Source organism: Camellia sinensis, chromosome 7 (assembly GCF_055761805.1).
Source record: "Camellia sinensis isolate YWXY chromosome 7, ASM5576180v1, whole genome shotgun sequence".
In the NCBI taxonomy this organism is placed as follows: domain Eukaryota; kingdom Viridiplantae; phylum Streptophyta; class Magnoliopsida; order Ericales; family Theaceae; genus Camellia; species Camellia sinensis.
The window spans coordinates 47,711,243-47,716,788 of NC_138967.1; positions in this window are offsets into that span (position 1 = coordinate 47,711,243).

The following is a 5,546-nucleotide window of genomic DNA, read 5'->3' on the forward strand; positions in this document are numbered from 1 at the left end:
ACAAAGTGCAGGACAATACTTAGACCAAAGACTGCAGTAGAGGGTCTTAATTTATAAAATAGATTTCAATATGAGGGAGATGATAATGTTATTTTTTTTATTTATTCGACTAACAATTTTTTGGGAAAATTAGTGAAGGGTCCCTCTTTTATTTTTTATAATGGAAGAGGTCCACAAAATTATTTTTTGATATCTAAGATTCCTGAACATATCACAGAGAAATTTAACCTTACCAAATCAAAACTCATGTCTCTCTCTCTCTAAACTTCTCCATTCTCCAGCCGATTGAGCTCTATGATCTATATATATATTGTGGGTGTGATCTGATTGGGCGGCTCTACGATCTCGTGCTCTTTTTCTCTCCTCTTCATCGTATTCTATCTATTCTGTTACTCATCAATGGAAGCTAGGGTTTAACACCGGCGAAGATGGAGTCGAAGGAGGTGTGTGGTGGGAGTATGATCAGAGCATTCTCATTCTGATTCGGATTGTCCTTTTGTTACTCCAATCCTAGAGCCGCAGTCACAGCAGCAGCAGAAAGCCCCCAAGAAGAGGGGGAGAAGCATCGTCTCTGATCGGAATTGTGGCACAATGAAGCTGATAGATGGAGATTAATCAAATCAGATTCTATTTCACACACCAAATAAAAGTCAGCCTCTCTGCAGATTAGACGATTCAATAGAGCTCCAATGAGGTTGTAAATATATATATATATATATATATAGAGAGAGAGAGAGAGAGAGAGAAATGGTTTGGGGTAGTGGTGAAGAAAACATGTAGAAGGATGAAGATAAAGTTGTTCATGATGACAATCAGGTCCGTAATCAGCAAGAATATCCCATATTGCAAACAATTTCTACAATTTTCACAATTCCCCAAGTTATTTGGAAAATCACTTGAGGAGAATTCACATTTTTCCAAAGCTTAAATTTTGCTCAAACAAAACACTGTATTTTTCCGAATATTAACCGAACTACAAGTTATTTCGTAACACAATTGTTGATGAATCATCGATTTTCTACAACATTTTTGGGAATTCACACATGCCTGGGATTCTCATCAGTATCAGTTCCAACATATGTCTTCCAGAACCAATGGTTTTGAAACAAAAAATGTATCTCTTCAATTGGAACTTGCTTTGTTTTAGGCAAGAGGAAAAAGATGAAGTTGCTCATGATGAGGATTTCTCTCCAAAGAAAATTCCATCTACAGAATTTCTCTGAACTTCCTAGAGAATTTCTCTCCAGAGAAATTCTGGGAATGTCAGAGAAATTCTCTAGTTTTCACAAGAAATAAGAATACAAATCCAGATTTACCCTGAAATTTGGGTTGATTTACGTTCGGGGATCTAACAGAAGCAACATTAATGTGATGTTTGAGGATTGGATTGATCCTCTATTGGTTGAGGATTGGATTGACCCTCTCTCTCTTTCTCTATTTAATGTGTTTGTGTGTGCATTGTTTTTCTCTGGTTTGGAGTCCAGAGAAATTTTAAATTTCTCTGGGAGAAAACTAAAGAAATTTGCAAATCAGAGAAATTTGAAGAGAATTAGACCAGAGAAATTCAAAATTTCTCTGGACTCAGCCAATGCATTAGAGAAATGCTGAGAAATTGTAGGAAGAATTGGGCCAGAGAAATTCTGAGAAATTCAGAATTGCTGTAGACTTTCCAGAGAAATTCTGGCCCAGAGAAATTTTACGAATTTTCTCTGGACTGAAATTTCTCTGGACTGAAATTTCTCTGGATCAAGGTTGAGGGACCTTAGACATTATGAAAATATTTGGTGTCCTTTATGCTATAAAATCATAATATTAGGGACTTAAAAAAAAAGCCCCCAATTTTTTTATTGATAAAGACACCAAATATAATATAAATTTTAATTTTAATAGAGTTTAATATCATTATGTTAAATTTATAAAAATTATTATATTTTTTTCAAAATTTAAAAAAAAATCAACTTAATTTATCCTAAAAATAATGACTTACCAATTCGAGGCACTCTTTATGGTCAAAAGGTTAGAACATAGAAAACCCTTGAAATAGCAATAAAAAAAATAATATAAATTTCATGAATTTTTTATTCATTATTATGACGCTTATCTTTACTATATATTATAGGAAAAAAAAATTTCTTCAGTTTTGTGACAGCTCCAAAAGTTACAACTAAAATTTTGAATTAAAAAATAATTTTAAAAAATGTTATTGGCTATCACATTAGTGTAACAATTATAAAAATATTAATTATTTCGTGATTTATGCCTTTCAAAACTAAAGTTAAAAGAAATTTTTCTTAATTTGTCAAAACCTAGTATCTTTTATAAAAATTTAAAAGGAAAAATTAGTCTAAAGTCTCTCTTCTATATTTGATAATGTAAGAGATCCACAATATTATTTTTTGATGTCTCAGATTTCTCCCATCTATCACAGAGAAATTTGATATATATCTCAGGCACTGTGTCTGTCTCTCTCTTCCACTCCTCCAAATCCCCAAACTCAACCTTCTTTCTTTCTTCCTCATTATTATAAACACTCTGTTTCTAAAATTTTCCAGAACCTGCTTCATCTCTCTCTCTCTCTCTCTCTCTGTGGTGGCCATCGAGTCTCCCCTGCTTTTTCATAATCTCAAGTTCATTTTGAGGTTGTTCTTGCACAATATGATGGCTACACTGAGGACCCAACAGTTTCAGACAACTCAAATACTGCCACTTTTGCAACTATGATTCTGCGAATTCACAATGAAATGTAGGAATGTGTGATATAAGATATCTACACAAAGTGAAGCATTCTATCACAGATCTGGCGCACTCTCGAGTATTCGTTTCTGGGTTCTATTGCTGGGGTTAGGAGTTCCTCACTGCTCTCTTGCTCTTTAGTGGTTCCTTCTAAACAACAAATACTTGAACATCTCCAAAAACAAAATTAGGGAAATTCGAGTTTTCCCCAGATTTCTTCTTGTTTCACTAGATTATTATTGTTGTTTTTTCAGATTTGTTCTGATTTCATAGATTATTTTTTGTGGGTTTGGTGAGAGATTGATCGATTGATTGATTTGTTGGATGGGAGATGGGGCAGAGGTCAGTTCCGGCACCGTTTCTTACGAAAACGTACCAGTTGGTGGATGATCCGAGCAGCTAACATTCATCCCCCGCCAACCTACCAATCTCCTTTTCTCTCAACGTATTCTCTATCCTCTCATTTCCCTGAAACTCCTTCAATTTTATTCATGCATATATATATAGAGAAAAGATAGCTAATTTATATGATATACACTCATTGATCGAGATAGATTGGGTGATCCATGGCGGTGTTTCACTTCAGTCTTGTTGTTTCCTTGCTTCTATCGCTGTGCCTGCTTGCACCTTTCATTCAAGCCTCTGATGTTCGCTAATGTTAAGGCAATTCAAAAGTGGAATATTTGTCAGAAACAGAATTAAAGAGAGCGAGAAGATAATATTGACATGTATGGTGAACAACCCAAATTGTTATTATCCAGTACATGGTGGTTTTACGACAACTGTTGTTTGGTTTTATTCCTTGATATCTCAATCTTATGTAAATTTACTGAAGTTCAGATCAGCCATTTATTCGGTTAGGTGCAGCACTTGAGTTGTTGCTATTTCACAAGCAGCTCAGGTAATGCTTGCTCTCGTCACAGGCCGAGTATGTAAGCAAATCAGATTGAATTTTCTCCGGATTGTGTGATTTTTTTCTTGATGTGTGAATTTTCTCTAGACTATGAATTTTTTCCAGATGTGTGAATTTTCTCTGGACGTATGAATTTTCTCTGTGCCGACTTGCAGTTCATAGTTTTCACACCTATGTTGACAGGTAACAAAAATACCCATTAGAGAAAACCTAAAAGCTAAGAAGGTGTCCAATAGAAACCCATATTCATGTTTCTTTTATTTACATATATATCCAAAAATTCAAGCCTTGTATTTTTGTTAATATAATACAAAAACATTTAACCAGTTCAGTTTGTCAAGATTTTGGATTTTCTCTGGTAAAGGATTTGAATTTTCTCTGGTTTCATAGAGAAAAGATCCTATACAAAAACAAACAATTTTGTTCAGATAAATTTCATTTTTCTCTAGAGAGAAGGGAAATTTCTCTGGATTGGAGAGGAATAATTTCTCTAGCTTGGATTGGAGAGTGAGAATTTCTCTGGGTTAAGTGAATTTCTCTGGATTGGAGATGAGAATTTCTCTGGTTTTCAGTGAATTTCTCTGGAAAGTCCAGAGAAATGTGAGATTTTCTCTATGCAGTCCAGAATTTCTTTGAATAGAATTTCTCTGGAAAAAATTTTCCTAGGCTGAAATTTCTCTGGACTAGAATTTCTTTGGATCAATGTTAAGGGACTTTAGATATTATGAAAATATTAAATGTCCTTTATACTATAAAATCACAATGCTCGGGACCTTTTAAAAAAAAATCCTAGTCTAAGGTCCCTCTCTCATTTTTAGTAATGGAAGAGATTCATAATATTATTTTTTGATGTATAAGGTCCTCACAGAGAAATTTATCATATATCTCACATTCTCTATCTCTCTCTCCTATTGCTCTTCTCTCTCTTTCTCTCATCGATCTCAATTACCAGTTTAAAACTCTAGATCTTTCTCTCTCTCCTTACATAGATCTATCTCTCTCATCTTCTTTTCTCATCTTCGGTTTCTCACTACTGCCGTCGTCTCCATCTCCATCATCATCTCCCTCTTGGATGAGAGTTTACTCTGAGTTTTGGTCGAAGCAAAGAAAGTTTTAAACTGGAAGCAATTACTCTGAGTTTCGTCAAGAAGTTAAGCCGAAGCAAAGAAAGTTTACACTGAGTTTCGTCAAAGCAGAGAAAGTTTTAGAAGATTACTCTGAGTGTGAGATAAGCTGAAGATAAGAGAAGAAGACGAGATAAGCCGAAGATAAGTCTCCATCATAAGCAATTACTTTGAGCGTGAGATAAGTCTTAGTTATCTCAATAATTACTCTAAGGGTGAGATAAGTCTCCATCATATCTATATCAGTTACTGAGATATACACAAAGACTCCATTATAAGCAACTGTGATGAGTCTTTATGTATAAATATCAGTTTACTCTGAAAAGAAAGTTTTGGAGGATTGCCTATGATGTATGTTTGGGTTCAAATGTTTAAGAGCCCAAATTAGGTAAATTTGAAAACACATAAAAAAGTTGTTGCTGAAAATTCAATAGTGAGCAAAATCTAACTTTGTATTCATGAGCTTGATTGGTGTATTTCCATGCCTAAACTAGATAAATTCTTTTATCTGTTTTTTTTTTTTTTTTTGCCAATTTTCTCTAGTTTGATCAAAAACACAAATTTTCTCTACACAATTTTCTCAGAATAGCCACACAAAGCCATAGAAATTTTCTCTGCTAAGTGAAGGCAAGAATTTCTCAAATTTCTCTGGATTCAACCCAGAGAAATTTAAATTTTCTCTGGATTCATGATAACGGATACCATAGATGAACTACATAAATTTGTTCCATTTTCACTACTTCGTATTCATGGCCTGGACCAAACACCTCTCTGCA